We start from the raw sequence: 17,304 nt of genomic DNA on the forward strand, positions 1-17,304 counted from the left end.
TTTTGTGAATCTCCCAAAAAAATATAGAAACAACTAATGAAGATACGAGAAAGAACAGAAGAAGGGCAGCCGCTCAAGCTCGGGGACGAAGACACGAGTGAGTAATGAGTTCACTTTCTACTTTTATATAAACCACTTATCACAACTCGCACCCTTCGACTAGGTTAACATGTTTAAAATAATCTAAAAAATCCAATCGGACCATGCGACTTGTGCTCGCAGTTAACCAAAACAATTTCCATATGTAGACAAAACGGAGGGTCCGATTTCTTCTCAATATTTTACCATAGAAATCGGACCATGGGCCTTGCACTAAACGTAGGGTCCGATTACGTGCATCCCATATTTGGTTTGCCTAAGCCATGCAAATTGGACCGTGAGATTTCTGATGCAAAATTCAGAAACAAAGAAAACCCACGGTCCGATTTCTTAACTGTGACACTGCAAAAGTTCTGTCCCACATTTACGTCTAGCACACCTACCTTCCATATCCAAGAAAAGCACACACTTAGTTTCCATTTCGATAAAAATCAGCCCCTATATGCAAAGACACACGCGACCTCTTTATGAAGGCACATTATCATGCATTCTCCTTTGAGAAACGTGCAATGCATTGTTTCAATTCTGAGAAGAATTTTGTTAGGGAGACAATGAAAAATTTTGACAATGTGTACAATGGGTTAGTTATTTAGCCCAATAGGAATAAATAATAAAAATTTCTCTACAGATTATCCTAAATTCAAAAACTCTCATTCAGTTATTTCACATCAAATTTTAAAATTTTCAATTTTAAATTTTCAAAAAATCCAATTAATTATTTCAAAAAAATAACCATCCAAAATTCTAATTTACCAAAATATTTCACTCCAATACTCTCTTCTTTTTCAATCGGCGGCCATCCGGCCAAGGATTCGATGGTCCCAGAACGTTTGGACCATTAAATGGTCCCATAACAAAATATGTTTTTAAAGTTTTTTTAACAACTACTACATAGTCGGCACCAGATTCGATGGTCTCAGAACGTTTGGACCATTAAATGGTCCCATAACAAAACATGTTTTTTAAGTTTTTCAATAACTACTAAATAGTCCATTTTTAATTTTAATTACAAATTAACCCCATATATTTTATTTAATCATAAAAACTATTTTTTATTTTATAAATTATTATTTTATTATTCATCTACATTTTCTATTAATCGTAATAAATATTTTGCAATCTTAATCGATCATAATTTTATCATTGATCTCTTACATACATATTGGATTGGAAAAATCGTGTTCGTTAGAAATTCAATCGATTGGATGCACAAATCAATCGATTGAATTTTGCATGGCATGTGGGGTTTTTCTTATTCAATCGATTGCTCATATCACCCAATCGATTTAAGTCTTCAAAGCAACATAGATTTCACAATTCAATCGATTGGTTGTGTTACCCAATCGATTGAATTGTGTAATGCGTTATATGTTACGTTTCTCTAATTTTTTCTGATCGTGATTATAAATTATTATTTTATTATTCATCTATCTTATCTTTAAAATTCTATCTTCAATTTTTAAGTTTTTATTTTGATTTAGATACTCTAATCTTATCTTTTCTTTAATATTAAGATTATAAATTGGTGAATAATCTATCAACAATTACTCAATCCAACCATTATAATCGTTTATCAATCTGATTGATTATCAATTTTTTCATTGTTTTTGTTCATTGTTTATCCATCTACTTAATATCCAATTTTTCTTTATTATTTATCCGTCTCTTTAATATCCAATATTTGTTCATCATTAATTGATAATCACGGTTGGTGAAAGAGATCCAATCGATTTTTTCACGGTAGTGTTTAGAAAACAATCCATTGTTTTGATTACAAAATCAAGATTAGTCTCTAATTTTGCAATTCTTTGTTTTGATTATTTATTCATGCAATTGATTGTATAATGAAAAAATATTTTTTTAATCTTTTAGTAATGGATTTTTTCTGAAATAAAATAAAAAATTATTATTTTCCAAAATTCAATTTTTCAACTTTAATTTCCCAAATACGAATTTTTTTTTATGTAGAGCAAGGCGAACTTCACTTCAAATTCTAAAAAATAGCTAACTCAAATTATTAATCTTCACAATAGACAATGGCAACCATTACACAAGAGTACACATGAATAAGTCTTATTTTTATTGAAAAAATATTTTTTTTAATTTATAATGAAAAAAAATTCTTGTTAAATACGGTTTATTCCCGTGTATCTATGTATTTCTCAAGTTGCTTTGAATAAAGAAACCCCACATGCCATGGAAAAACTAATCAATTGAATAAAGAAACCCCACATGTCGTGAAAAATTCAATCGATTGTGTATCAATTCCAATCGATTGAATTTCTAACAAACATGATTTTTCCAATCCAATACATATGTAACAGATCAATGATAAAATTACGATCGATTAAGATTGCAAAATATTTATTACGATTAATGGAAGATCTAATTTATTATTATTTTAGTTTTTTATTATTAATAAACATGATAGATGAATAATAAAATAATAATTTATAAAATAAAAAATAGATTTTATAATTAAATAATATATAAAAGATTAATTTATAATTAAAATTAAATAAGAACTATTTAGCAGTTATTAAAAAACTTAAAAAATATGTTTTGTTATAGGACCATTTAATGGTCTAAACGTTCTGGGACTATCGAATCCGGTGCCTACATAGTCTTTTAACTAATTTTAATTACAAATTAACCCCATATATTTTATTTAATTATAAAAACTGTTTTTTATTTTATAAATTATTATTTTATCAATCATCTATTATGTTTATTAACAATCAAAAACAAAAACAATAACAAATTAGATCTTCCATTGATCGTAATAAAGCTTTTGGCTTTCCAATGGATTAAAAGTTTATATTTGATCCGTGACGTTCCTGATGAACCATAAAATCGTGTTTCCTTAAAAACCAATCGATTGGATTATAGTTTATCACAAAACAATCGATTGAAAATTGCAAGGCAGCATGATTTTCGCATAAATCAATCGATTGGTCATATGACCCAATCGATTGAACGATGAATAAAAAGTGGATTTTTGTAATTCAATCGATTGTTTATACCCTCCAATCGATTGAATGCTTGAAAACAAACTGAGGTCTCACAATTCAATCGATTGGTTGTGCAACCCAATCGATTAAAATGTGTAGTACGCCTATTTCAATCTTGTTATCGTTTTTAGAAATTATCTTGTTATTCATCTATCTTATCTTTTAAATACTATCTTCCATTTTTAAGGTTTTATTTTGATTTAGATACTCTAATCTTATCTTTTCCTTAATATTAACATTATAAATTGGTGAATAATCAATCACCAATTATTCAATCCCACCATTGAAATCGTGTATCATTCTCTTTGATTATAAAATTTTTTATTGTTTTTCTTTCGAACATCCATCTACTCAATATCCAATTTTTTTTTATTTTTTATCCGTCTATTTAATATCCACTATTTGTTCAACGTTAATTGACAATCACCATTGCAGCAATCATCAAAGGTCCAATCAATTTTTTCATTGTAGTGTTCAGAAAAGAATCCATCATTTTGATTACAAAATCGAGGTCAGTGAATAGAATCTCTAATTTTGCAATTATTCTTTCGATACTTTATTCGTGAAATTGATTGTGTAATGAAAAAATATTTTTTTATCTTTTATTAATTCACAGACATTGAAAAATACTAAAAAGTAAATAGATGTTATTATTTTTTATTATTAATTAGCTAGCAATCAGGGACGGACCTAGAGGGGGCGAGTAGTGGCCTGGACCCCCAAAATTTTAAGAAACTATACTTATATATAAGATTTGTGTTTAAAAAATAAAAGAATATTATGTAATTTAATAATTTTATATGTATTATTTTTCACTATGTAATAGATCTATGTCTTAATTGTTTAATTCACTAATATTTTTACCTAACTAATTTAATATCATACCCTCAAGTCTTTGTACCTTTCAAATTAGTTTTTATATAATAATTTCTATATTTATTTTTTAAAAAAATCATTTGTTTTTTTATATTAATATATTTAACATTCATATTTTTATATTAATAATAACTTAAGTAGTTATGTTTTGGTAATCACATTATGTACTGTAGATATTATTTTCTTATAAAAAATATTAATTCTTCTTCTATATTTACGTTGGTAAAAGAAAAATTTTATAAAGATATCGTATATCTTGTATTCTATAAGGGTACCGTGTCTTTCAAATAATTAATAATTTATAATTTATTTTCAAATTTTTTAAAACTTTTGAAAGAATGAATTTTAATTAATAAGATATGGGATAATTTTTAGCAAATCTCGTTATAAATTATTGGTATTTTATAAATTTATAATGTACAATTGATATTGTTATATTTTATTTATGTAATTATCATATTAAAAATAAAATTGTGGAAAAAATTATAATTATATGTATCTTAATAAATCTGTTAAAAAAACTAACTCCAATAACTATATGCTAATTATTTTTATAAATTAAAAAATTATATAAAAATTGGCACCTCCATGTTAAAATCTCTGGATCCGTCCCTGCTAGCAATATTAGAATCTATCTATTTTATATAATGTTATAAGACGGAGTGTACTGCTTTTTTTTTCATTGGACATTTTTAAGATGTCAGGTATATTTACGGATACTGAGATGAATGAGCAATACCAGGAGGACGATGACTTTAACCAACAAGAAGAGCTAGTAAGTGACCAAGATATGATGGATGAACAGAATGAATTCGAACAAGATTTCGGAGATGAATTTACTGAGGGAGCATATTTTTTTGAATCTGATCAGTCAGAAGATATCCTTGAAGCTGCTTATGCGGTTGACTCCGTGCAAGACATTACAACTTTGAAATTTAGTGAAATTTTGCGGAGAAAATTGGCAAATATCACTTTTCTACTTTGCAGCTTGCATTTGATTTTTATCTGAAGTACTCAAAGTCGAAGGGCTTTAGTGCAAAGAAGAGCAAGACCTTCAAGAATAGTATTGGCGAGATTTACAAACAAAAGTTTGTATGTCATAGGCAAGGATTCAGGGAGGAGAAATATTACATGATGGAAATATTACAAACTACTGATACATATATTTGGCTCCTGCGTCAACTCATGTTTGCAATGAAGGGCAAGACCCTGACCTCAATAATAACTTATGGGGCCATGGCGATTAGGAATGCAGTAAGAGATGTATTTCCCGAACTCAGACATAGATTATGCGCTTGGCACCTTATTCGAAATGCAACTAGCAATGTTGAAAATCCATCGTTTACATCTAAATTCAGAAAAATCATGTTGGGAGACTACGAGATTCCCGTGTTTAAGCATAAGTGGGTTCAGCTTATTGAAGAATTTGGCCTTGAGGATAAGCCGTGGGTGATCAACATGTACAAAGAGAAGCATATATGGGCTACTGCATATATAAGAGGAAAATTCTTTGCTGGCTTTAGAACTACCTCAAGATGTGAAGGTTTACACTCAGTTGTGGCAAGGTATGTGGGGTCGCGGTATGATTTGACAAGTTTTGTAGAGCATTTTCAAAGGTGTGTTGCACACTTGCGCTTTAAAGAATTTAATGCGGATTATGAATCTACACGTAGGGTGCCCGTCATGCAGACTTGTATAGAGCTACTAGAGAGATATGCTGCTGAGTTATACACTCATGAGATTTTTTTTGTTTCGGCCATTTCTCTCTAGAGCTGGATCAATGCGGGTTCTAAACATAGAGAATAACGATGATTGCATAAAGTACATTGTGTGTAAGTATGGGAGGCCCGATTTTATGTGGACCGTTGATTTTCGTCAAGAAGAAATGATCTTCATGTGTACTTGTTTAAGAATGGAGTCATTTGGAATTCCCTGCGAACATATCGTGAAAGTTCTGGTTGACAAAGACATTTGTGAGATTCCCCGGTCATTGGTATTGGATAGATGGACAAAAAAGGTTAAATCAGCACTCAATGATCCAAGTGGGTTCACCAGGGATGCTGTTGTTATTAGTCGTCAAAGTGCCTTGATGAAATTTTCTAAACAATTGGCTGTTGTTGCTGCTAAAGTACTAGAGAGATATGAAGAGACACGTGACCTAATTATGGGATTGTACTCATCTTACAAGGCTGCAGACGAAGGCACTAATCAACCTCAGTCAGGTGTAGCTAAAAGTAGCAATCCGTATGTACATCAAAGCGATGTAGGCTCAGGACAACCATCTAGGAAGAAGCGGCAACGTTGTAGTATTTGTCAAATGGAAGGACATAAGAAGACATGTCCTTGGCAAAAGGACATTGACAACAACGTTATTGAAGATGAAGCTAATGGTTCGGATGATGGCGACGTATATCCAGAACCGACGGCTGAGTTAGATAGTGATAACTAGCCACCTCCATATACATAATATTTTTGCAGAGAAAATCAGTTCCATATTTATATTTATTTATTTTTTTGCACTATATTAATGAAATTTTATATATTCTTCTAATAGTCGTGCGTATGCTTTTTAGATGAAATAATTGTCAAATAAATATCGGTTTGCGAAAAGGGTAAAAAATCGGTCAAACCGGCAATGTAAACGGTCTGGTCCAGTATTTAAAACCGTCAGATTGAAAACCGTTGAAAACTGTTGAACCGGTCGGTTTGACCGGACCGTGATATCCGACCGGTTCTTATAAAGGATGCCGGTTTGATTAAAAACAACACCAAATGCGTAACGCGTCAACCCCCCTTCCCCTAACTCCCCCCCCCATTCGTTCCTCATTCAGAATCAGAATCAGAAAAACAAATCTTCAAAGTCTATAAATTAGGGTTCTACCGGCGTCGTCCGTTGTTGTCGGTGCCTCCGCGGCCTCTTCCTTCCCTCTGACTAAAATTAATTTAAATACGAAAAAAAAGTGTTATCACTTAAACTTTTTTTTCACCTTGTCTCTCATTGACTAGGGGTGTTCAAAACCTATCCAGACCGAACAAAACCAACCAACCGAACCAAAAAAATCGAAAACCGAATAAACCGAAAATCGAAAAAACCAAAAAATTATGTTTTGCTATTTTTTTGCGGTTCGGTTCGGTTTTCGGTTTTGCCACTAAAAACCTGAATCGAACTGAACCGAACCGGTCAAATAGAAAACCTAAAATAACTATTAGACCATTACCCCACCCCACCCCCATCACTCATCAGATAACCTAATCCCCTAACATCCCTAACTCCTAACCTAGCGCAGCCACACTCTCACATAAGCCCCATTACCCAAGCCCCTCACAAACCCGCCTCCCAACGCCTTGCAGCTCCTCCTAATTCCGCCGAACCAGCGCCTCCTAGCTCCTCCCATCAGCGCCTCCCAGCTCCTCCCATCAGCACCTCCAAGCAGTGCCGGACCAGCCACCCAGCAACGACATTCAGCCTCTCCTAGCAACGTGAACTAGCAAACCCAACGCCTCCCAGCAGCGCCAGACCAGCCACCTAGAAGCGACGTTCAACCCCTCCCAGTAGCGCAAACCGGCAAACCCAGCCACCCAGTAGTGACGTTCAGGTATTAATTTGAATGATTTTTGTTCTATAATCAGTGTATTTTTGTTCGAATTTTCGGTAATTGTTAATAATTTTATTTTGTTTGAATAATTTCTATTCTAACTTCTACGTTCAGTGTATTTTTGTTTGAATTTCTAGTCATGGTTAATAATTTTATTTTGTTTGAATTTACTATTTTGTTTGAATTTCTGTTCTAACTTCAAAGTATTTGTAATTGCTATTAATTTTGTTTTGTTGTTCAATGTATAATTTCAGTGATATTTGTTGCTGATTGTTCTTCATTATTTAATTTAATTCTTGTTGATTTATTGAAATTGCTTCTGATTATGGTTCATTTATTTGTTGTTGATTTACTGAAATTGCTCTGATTGTTGTTCTGTTGTTAACTATTCAGTATTCAATGTTCAGTGTTCAAGCTCAAAGGAAGTCCCTAACATAGAAAGCTCTTCCCTAAGCCTTAGGTTTTGTTTTTTTTTTTTGTTCTGATTCTATTTTATTTAGTTTTGGTTCAGTCTTATTGATTCTAATTTGTAGTAAACACTTGGTTGGCTTGTTCTTGATTCTATGGTTGAGTTGTTGATTCTGATTTTATTTTTTAACTTAGAACTTTTTGTTCTGTTTTGATTTAGGGTAATTTTGACTTAGAGTTGATTCTAAACTTTTTGTTTACTCAATGATAATACAGGAAAGGAGAAAGGAGAAGGTGAAAGAGAAAGAATTTGTGGAATTGGTGCACCACATGAAAATTTTTGAAATTAGTTTGGTTGTATTTTTTATTCATTTTGGTTCTATTTCTGATCCAGTCCCTTTTTGCATTTCTTTTTGCTTCTTGATTTTTCTGAGTCAGGTTCATTATCTAATTTGAATTTGTGGTTTGGTGTTCTAATTTATGTTGCTTTAATTTTTTGAAGACAGAGTTTTAAATCACCTGATATATATACATCGTATAGAAGTAGTGATTGATTGATAATAGTTGTTACTTTCCACCACCCTTATTCTTATTGCTATGATTTAGTCAATTTCTTTACAGCTTAAGTTTTTCATACTATGATTCATATGTTCGTATTATGGCTTAATTTGATTAGGTAAGAATGGATAGAATTTTACATTTTTCAAATGATTGAAAAAATCGAATCGAACCGAACCAAACCGATTTTCTGCAGCGTGTACGTATTCATTATCATTATTGCAAATTAAAAGCTTATTAATTGGGTTTTGAATTTTGACCTTCCATAAACATGCTTATTTAAAATATATATTATTAATCATGTTTGTATTTTTTTATTGAAGATAATTCATGAGCCACGAAGTGTTCACATACAGAATATAAATATATTGCAATTGCAATCTATTCCCACTCGTGGTCAATGGGTAGCATTGTTGAGTGGACAATGGTATAAAAACGAAGACTTTGATGATTCGAAATAAATTATCTAAAAATGGATACTCTGACTTTTAAGAAAGTATCTCTTTTCACACTACAATATATAGTAATCATGATTTATTGTTTTTATGGTTACTGTTATCTAGATTTATTTTTCTATTAGCAATATATATAATTTTAATTAAAATTAGTTAGTCACATTAATAATTATTTAATATATGGTTATAATTAATTTTATAATAGAAATACATAAAAATACATAAAATTAATTATCTAATAGAAGGTATTTATTAAGTAGTTAATCTTTGTATTTTTTATAACCAAAATAAGAAAAAAATTCTAACTCTTTGTCTAGAGAGATATTGCATGGTGTTTTTTTCTTCTCGTCAACATTTAATAGAGATGTCAAATCTTGATCAAATGAAAACTACAAAATAGAATGCAAACAAATAAAAAGATCTGGAATTTTTTTTACATAAATTAATTACATAAAATAAAATATAATTCACAAGACATAATATTTGTATGCCATTGTTGCTGAAATAATAAATGAAAATAATATTACTTCATCAAAATAATATGATTTTTTTAAACTAAAATATCTATATAGTGCATAGAAATAGAGAAAAATTGTAAAAGCCACAAAACGATAAATATCTATTTAAGAAGACCATTGAAAAATAATTAAAGAAGTACATCCATCAAACATAACAAATAAATAGGCAATAACCAAAGTATTAAGTTTTATCTAGATTACTACTATAATCTTTACATCTCATGGTTTGTGTGCATATTCCAAAACTCATTGGTCGATACTATAATTTATGACTTCTTATGGTTGATCCGACTCCGGAGTAAATGCACAGCGGTTATCATGCGAATATCGTGATCCTCAAGCTGCAATTTATTCACTATAAATTAGTACAAAAAATGGTAAGTAAATATTAGAGAGTTGTTTTATAAATGCACACCTTATTGTTACCATTTGGTTTAAACTCAAAAGTCATATCCATCCACTTCATCACCCAAGTTGCAGAGTTCAAGCTTGAACTACATTGAGGTATATCTTCTGGCTTCGTAATTTTGTAGTCATGAAATTGTTTATTATACTCTTGAATGCCATCATCTTTGTAAAAGTTCGACTTGATGACTTGCTCCAGTACATTTAACTAGTTAGATAATAAAAACAAAATATCAGCAAATAAGCTTAGTAAAATTTTTTCAAATCCTTACTAGTGCCTTGATAACACGTTCACGATAGTGAATTCTGTCATCATTAAAATGGGTGTCCAAGTGATAGATTGTGCAATCGCAAACTGAGATTACCATTAGATACCAGTGGTCACCTTCTTGAATAGGAATATATATCTAGACCATAAAATTTGCTCGTGAGTTATGTTTGTTAATGATGAAAAACTACATCCAACCATGAATATCCAAATAAAAAATCTTACAAATTTTAAATCAGGAGTAGGTTGCATAAATTTATAAATATAGTGTTCTATCTTCTTTAAATTTATCTTGCTGAAGACATCCACTTAATTCATTAATGCAAACCAATATAACTGTTAGTACATGATAAAGCATGATTTTAGTACATGATAAAGCATGGTTCTATATCAGCATTACATTTATAACTTATAATCAGTAAAATTATCTTGTTATGGGTTATATAACATACCTCAAATCTTGGTGGAAGTTGCCACGTTGTCTTGAAACTTACATCAGATTGGTCATCAGTGCATCTCAATGCCGCTAATTCAAGAATCTGAACCATAATCCAAATATAGTACTCGTTTGTGTGAAAAATCAAATGTAAATTAATGAATAGATTATTTGTGTATCTTATCAGTAATGGGTCTGTCAGGTATGAAATGTTCAAAGTCTGATCTAGTTGCTCTGATTGTATCTGTTACCATAAGTTCTTCCCTGTATCAGTTAAAAACCAAAAACACATTAGATTGGTCATCATTCATCGACAACAAATATAATATCATATTAACTTACGATGGATCCAACGAGGCTGAAAATGCATATGCACAGGCCTTTATCTGATCTTCCAAAAGACGCATGGTTGGAGTTGGCATAAATTTACAATGCATTGACTACGAATGTTTGATACAAAAGTATTAGCAATACACAACTATATGGTTAATTAGCAATACTCACAAGAGACTAGATAATTAAAGATTGGTGTCTAAGTGGTAATTACGTCCGTAATGGAAAAGAAATAAACAGGTCTTCTATAGCCACTTGTGGATTGGCTCAGTTCATAAGATACCTTGGATTTATTGGATGATTTGGACTCAATCTTTGGCTTTCTAATTCTGCTTGGGGATTGAACGGTAATTTTTTCTGTATCCCCATAGTGGTCTTACCCTAAGAAAAAAATAGATTCAGTAAATTCTTATTATCATTTTAAGAATATAAAAGTAAAAAATATGAGTTGTTGTCCATTAATGCACATGCATTACCTTTGATATATTTTTCTTTTTTGTTGCGGCTCTTATAGTTGGGGATACCGGGTTGTCCATATTGATCTCAATTTTGAACGCATCATCGTGAATAAAAGACCTCTTGTCTAGTTCGATAAGATCATCCTCATCGTCTGATATAGCAGTATGAATATCAATAACCGAATTCTTAGCCTTCAATCTATTTCAGAATGGATTTTTCTTTTGTACAGAAAGCTTGGTCGAAGCCTCGAAATCATTGTTCAGACTGAGTTGTGAAATCATTATCTCAATGCGGCTTACAGATTCAAGGATTTTATCAATCTGTTCGTCCCGAGCCATGTTTACAACTCTCATTGACTGCAAACATTTTAGGTAAAATAATGTCATGTAAATGTAAAAATACAAAAAGAGTGAGAAAAAATGTTTATACTATATAGATTGTATGACATAATATAAATTGCATTACTGGTTATCAAATTAAATTACCTCCATGCTACGGAGGACCTCTTCCACTTTACTAGACAATTTTTCACTTTTATTTAGATCCTTGCTTTGAATAACACCATCATTGATAACTAGGTCATCCTGTAAAAAGAAAACATAAAAGATTAAATTACTCATAATACATTCTACTAAAATTTAAAAACCGATTACGTCTTACCTTAGCACTAGGAATTGTAGTTTCAATTTGATCACCAAGATCAACTGTGATAAGATCACAGTCTGTAGCCAGTGACATATTCTGTGTATTACATGCATCGTTGAGGACTAAATCTTCTTTAGGATGAATATCCATGATTATTATCAACGGAAGAATATTTTATGAGTAGATTTGGTTGAAAGGCAATTACTTAAACTAATTGGTCAACGTATAAAAAATTAGTCGGGTTGAGCACATATATATACACCAAAAAAAGATAATCAAATTAATTAATTCTATCTTATTTAAAATTTTTAAATTAAGTGAACAATCTAAAAAAATTTTATGTTATCTTATCTTTTGGTTAAAATCAAATACAAATCAAATTTTATCTTGATTGTTATTTACAATTTAACAAAGTAAATTATATTAATTCATAATTTTATATCTTATCTATAATTATTTTTAAGTAGCTAAATACTGAGATAATAGTAATAATGATAACATTAGACGAATCACTAATAATTAAATAAAAACACTGCTAAACTGGTTAATAGGCACTATACGTGTTCAAGCAAAGTGAACAATTTTAAAAATTTCTATGTTATCTTATCTTTTGGTTTAAAATCAAATAAGAATAAAATTTTATCTTGATTTTTATTTACAATTTAACAAAGTAAATTTTATTAATTCATATGATTATATCTTATCTATAATTATTTTTAACTAGATAAATACTCAAATAATAATAATAATAAGATTAGATGGATCGTTAATAATCAAATAAAAACAGTTTCAATACTAGTTGATAGGCACTAACAAAATAATCGAATGAAACATTAAGTAAGTGTACTTCAATCGATTACAATAACAATACAATCGATTGAATCAGTAATTGAGGATAATTCAATCGATTGCACTAACAACCCAATCGATTGAAACGGTAATTAAGAGTACTTCAATCGATTCATTAACAGTTCAATCGATTGAATCATTAACTGAGGATAATTCAATCGATTGCACTAACAAACCAATTGATTGAAATTTTAGTGTACTTCAATCGATTACAATAACAAAACAATCAATTGAAACAGTAATTAAGTATGCTTCAATCGATTGCACTAAAAAAATAATCGATTGAATCAGCAATTGAGTATACATCAATCGATTGCACAACCAAAACAATTGATTGTATCCATACAAACACATGATTGCAAGCATTTTTCAATCGATTGCTTTTCTAATGAAATCGATTGAATGCATCTTAATTGATATCAAGAACTGAGACATTTGCAGTAACCACTCCACATTAGGAATTGATTCGATTCAATTTCACCATCAAACGAAAAAGAATATCCAGAAGCTCAAAATATAAAAAAATTGGGGCATTAATAAATATAAATAACTAAATTCAATCCAGCAAAGCCATTAATGAAAAATAGCTGATAAAATCCAAAAGCTTTTTTTTTTAAAAGATACTACAAAAGAAAGGCAATAACATGAATGCAACATAAGCAGTAAATTCCTCAAGGTTTCCTTAAATATCAAATCCAATTCAACAAGTTGCAGAACTTAGCATGAATTAACTGATCTATTGCCCAATTTAGAATGTTAACAAAAAAAATACAGTAAATTTAGATCCTTTATTCAATGATTTACCCTAACCAAATTCATCAAATTTCTAAACATAAGTCTCAAACACAAGCAACCCCAATATCATACACACAATGACACATTCATAACTGATAAAAGAATTTCTTCATTCGTCGACAAAATTTCTTCATGGTCCAGGCCTTGGGATGATGCCCCTTGGGTTTGTGATGCCTAGATTAGTGTATAGAAGATCAATTGCTTCTCCTTGACGATTGATAGCTTCAGTTTGCCTGTCTTGATGCTGCCTCATATCAGTAAATTGCTCCTCCATATATACTCTCATGCTTCGTAATTCATCCATCAAATCTCGCATTGATGGCGAAGGAGGGGGTGGTGATGGGGATTCCTGTGATTGTGCTTGCACCTCAGGGTCTTGTGGTTGTCCTTGGATCTGAGGTTCTTGGGCATCCGGATCTCTTCCCATCTGTCTTAGAGTGCTGTCATCAATCTTGGCTACATTACTCAAGGAGACACTTTTCTCTTCACCCCAGTCAATTCCAAGCCAGGTGAAAATCTTGGTCCAATGGCAAGCATATCCTAAACCAACACTTGATTTTCCTTTCTTCATTTCAAGCATATGATGAACCATAAAATAAAGCCAGTTTATCTCCTTTCCAGTCACCATAGCCCAAAGCACTAGAATATCTTCGTTAAACAAGATTCCATGGTTATGTTTTCTTGGAATCAACATGTATGAAAACAAATACATCAATATACGCTGTACCCAATCCACTGCAACTTATATTACCTCTAGCATCCATATATGGATTTTCATACTGTAGACTCTAGAAACCAACCAATCTATTATATTCACCCCATTCCTCATCTACCGCAATACCTCCAGTAAATTTTGCCCCGTGATAAACTAAATTCCATTGTTCAGCTAATTCTTCCAAAGTAACTCTATAATGTTGTGACCCTAAATCAAACTCAATCAGCGACATTACCTCACCCTCTTCATCAGGTTCAGGAACAACATAATTTAAAGTACTATAAATAGCCCTAACCAAGTGCGGGTAATAATCATCCTTAGTTTGTACAAAATCAGTTAAGTGATGTGTTTGCAAAGCATTCCACACCAAATTATAATGTCTATTATAAATGAACTCGGCTGTTATATACCTGGGAGGAACAATTGCCCTTGACTCAAACTTCTCCACATAGTTGTTTAATACCCTCGGAGACGGCAGCCACATTGCCATGTAATGGGATGAAGCAATTAGCCTAGTGGAGGCAGAGCTTTCTCCCTCAACCCAAGCTCTTTTGGCGTTCTCAGTTCTGGCCATTATGGGAATATTAGTTTGGTGGGTTTGGTAAGGATTTGGATGAGGGTTTATATTATGTATGTAGTTTGGCGTGGATGTTGGTGAGATTGGAGAAGAAGAAGTGGGAAGCTTTCTAGATTTTAGAAAGAGGAGAGAGGAACCAAAATGGTCTTCTTACGTTTCAAAACGGGGAGAGATTGGGTGTGAATACGCATGGTTTTCTGGTTTAATAGATAGCGTATTTCAAATTTCAATCGATTGGATTATATTACCAATCGATTGAATTTAGAACAAAAATCATTTACATCGCTTTCCAATCGATTGAATTCTCATGCCAATCGATTGAATTGGAATTCAGATACACAACCAATCGATTGAATTTGGTCAATCCATATTGTTTTGGTGAATTCAATCGATTGAGTAACAAAACCAATCGATTGAATTGTAAGACCTCAGGTTGTTTTCAAGCATTCAATCGATTAGAGAGTATAAACAATTGATTGAATTACAAAAATCCACTTTTTATTCATCGTTCAATCGATTGGGTCATATGACCAATCGATTGATTTATGTGAAAACCATGCTGCCTTGTAATTTTCAATCGATTGTTTTGTGATACACTGTAATCCAATCGATTGGTTTTCAAGGAAACACGATTTTATGGTTCATCACTAACGTCACGGATCAAATATAAACTTTTAATCCATTGGAATGGCCAAAAGCTTTATTACGATCAATGGAAGATCTAATTCGTTATTATTTTTGTTTTTGATTGTTAATAAACATAATAGATGATTGATAAAATAATAATTTATAAAACAAAAAATAGTTTTTATAATTAAGCAAAATATATGGGGTTAATTTGTAATTACTGATTAGTTAAAGGACTATGTAGCAGTTGTTAAAAAAACTTAAAAAATATGTTTTGTTATGGGACCATTTAATGGTCCAAACGTTCTGGGACCATCGAATCCGGTGCCCGGCCATCCCCACCTTCATCAATAATCATCCCACTACACATTCACTCACCTTAGCTTGCCACACACCACTCACCCTTAGTAAAAATAACCATCCACTTAAGAATAAAAATAATTATCTGCTTACCTAATGAATTGAACATCCAACATATTTTAATTATATATAACTAAACTCAATCCAGTTAAAATAATCATCTACATAAAATTTAAAATAACCATCCGCATACCTACTAAAATGACCATCCTAAATTAACCATTAAAATAGAAGAAGAAGGAGATGAATAAACGGAAGAAGCAACTATTATCATCCAACAATTTAATTTTTATTAAAAGAAGAAAAAAAATGTATAATTTGACACATGAGTCTTATGATTTGATGTAACCATAAAATGAAAAAATGAAAAAAAGAAAAGCTTGAACAGATGAGGAGAAGACGACGCCGGTAGATGTGAGGGAGCCATAATACTAATGCGACCGTGACTCGTTGCACGGTCACGCCTTTAACTGGCTGACGAAGGAGGTAGGAGACAGGCAGACGCAGGGCACGCACACCGTGCATGTTACTGACGCGGAGATAGGCCGGCGCTGAAAGACGAGCGCGCGCAATGGGTGAGCAATGCAGGACCGGGGCCGACCGAAGCAGCTGCTGCCAACGGGAGAAGACGCGCGCGAAGGAGGTTAGGCACTGCAGTTCTGATCGGCGCTGATGAAGGCTTCAAGTCACGCGGCGCCGCGGCGATGGATGTTGAGGGCTACGGCGGCTGGTGTCTGTGGCGGCGCAGCAGATGAGAGAGGATGGAGAGGGAGAGAGAGGGAGAGGAAGACTGATTAGAGGTGTTCGTGACTGTTTGAAATCCTTATTTATTTTGTATTTGGAATCCTTATTTTCTTTGTATTTAAAATTGAAAATAATTTTGTAATTAATTAATTTAATTATCATTTAATGTTAATTTTAAAAATATTTTTATTATACATATTGTACACTAATTACATTGGCTCCTCATATTTTCTATTATGAAAAGTCTCCATCCGTGCATCGTGCCTTGGATTAATTTAAGATGTCATTGTAAATTACTTCTTTCGCATAATTAAATGGAGTTCCTCTTCTAAAACTCATACATGCATCAATGTTACATCATAAAATGTATCATAATAGCATGAATTGAATTTCCTTAATTTGTCCATCAAAACCGATCATTAAAATACAAGGATTAAGACTAATTTTTAGAGTTATCCTTTGAAGATACTATTGAGTATTGATTATAGAAAGATGGCAATTTTTGTAGATTCTGAGGATGGGAAGCCTGGATATTTGATTTCATTGTTGAGAGAAATTGATTGATCCTGA

At 31.7% G+C, this 17,304-nt stretch overlaps 1 long non-coding RNA gene across 1 annotated transcript; it reads right to left on the reverse strand.

Annotated features, from left to right (window-relative positions):
- Positions 1-10,672: 10,672 nt before the first annotated feature.
- On the reverse strand, positions 10,673-11,666 carry LOC148566961 (uncharacterized). The gene is made up of 4 exons (XR_015880742.1): positions 11,440-11,666; positions 11,247-11,344; positions 10,973-11,070; positions 10,673-10,894 (listed from the first exon to the last, which is right to left on the reverse strand). It is a non-coding gene; the product is annotated as an uncharacterized LOC148566961 (long non-coding RNA).
- Between the last annotated feature and the right edge of the window lie 5,638 nt (positions 11,667-17,304).

This window comes from Arachis ipaensis, chromosome B4 (genome assembly GCF_059453495.1).
Source record: "Arachis ipaensis isolate K30076 ecotype BB chromosome B4, ASM5945349v1, whole genome shotgun sequence".
Classification (NCBI taxonomy): Eukaryota; Viridiplantae; Streptophyta; class Magnoliopsida; order Fabales; family Fabaceae; genus Arachis; species Arachis ipaensis.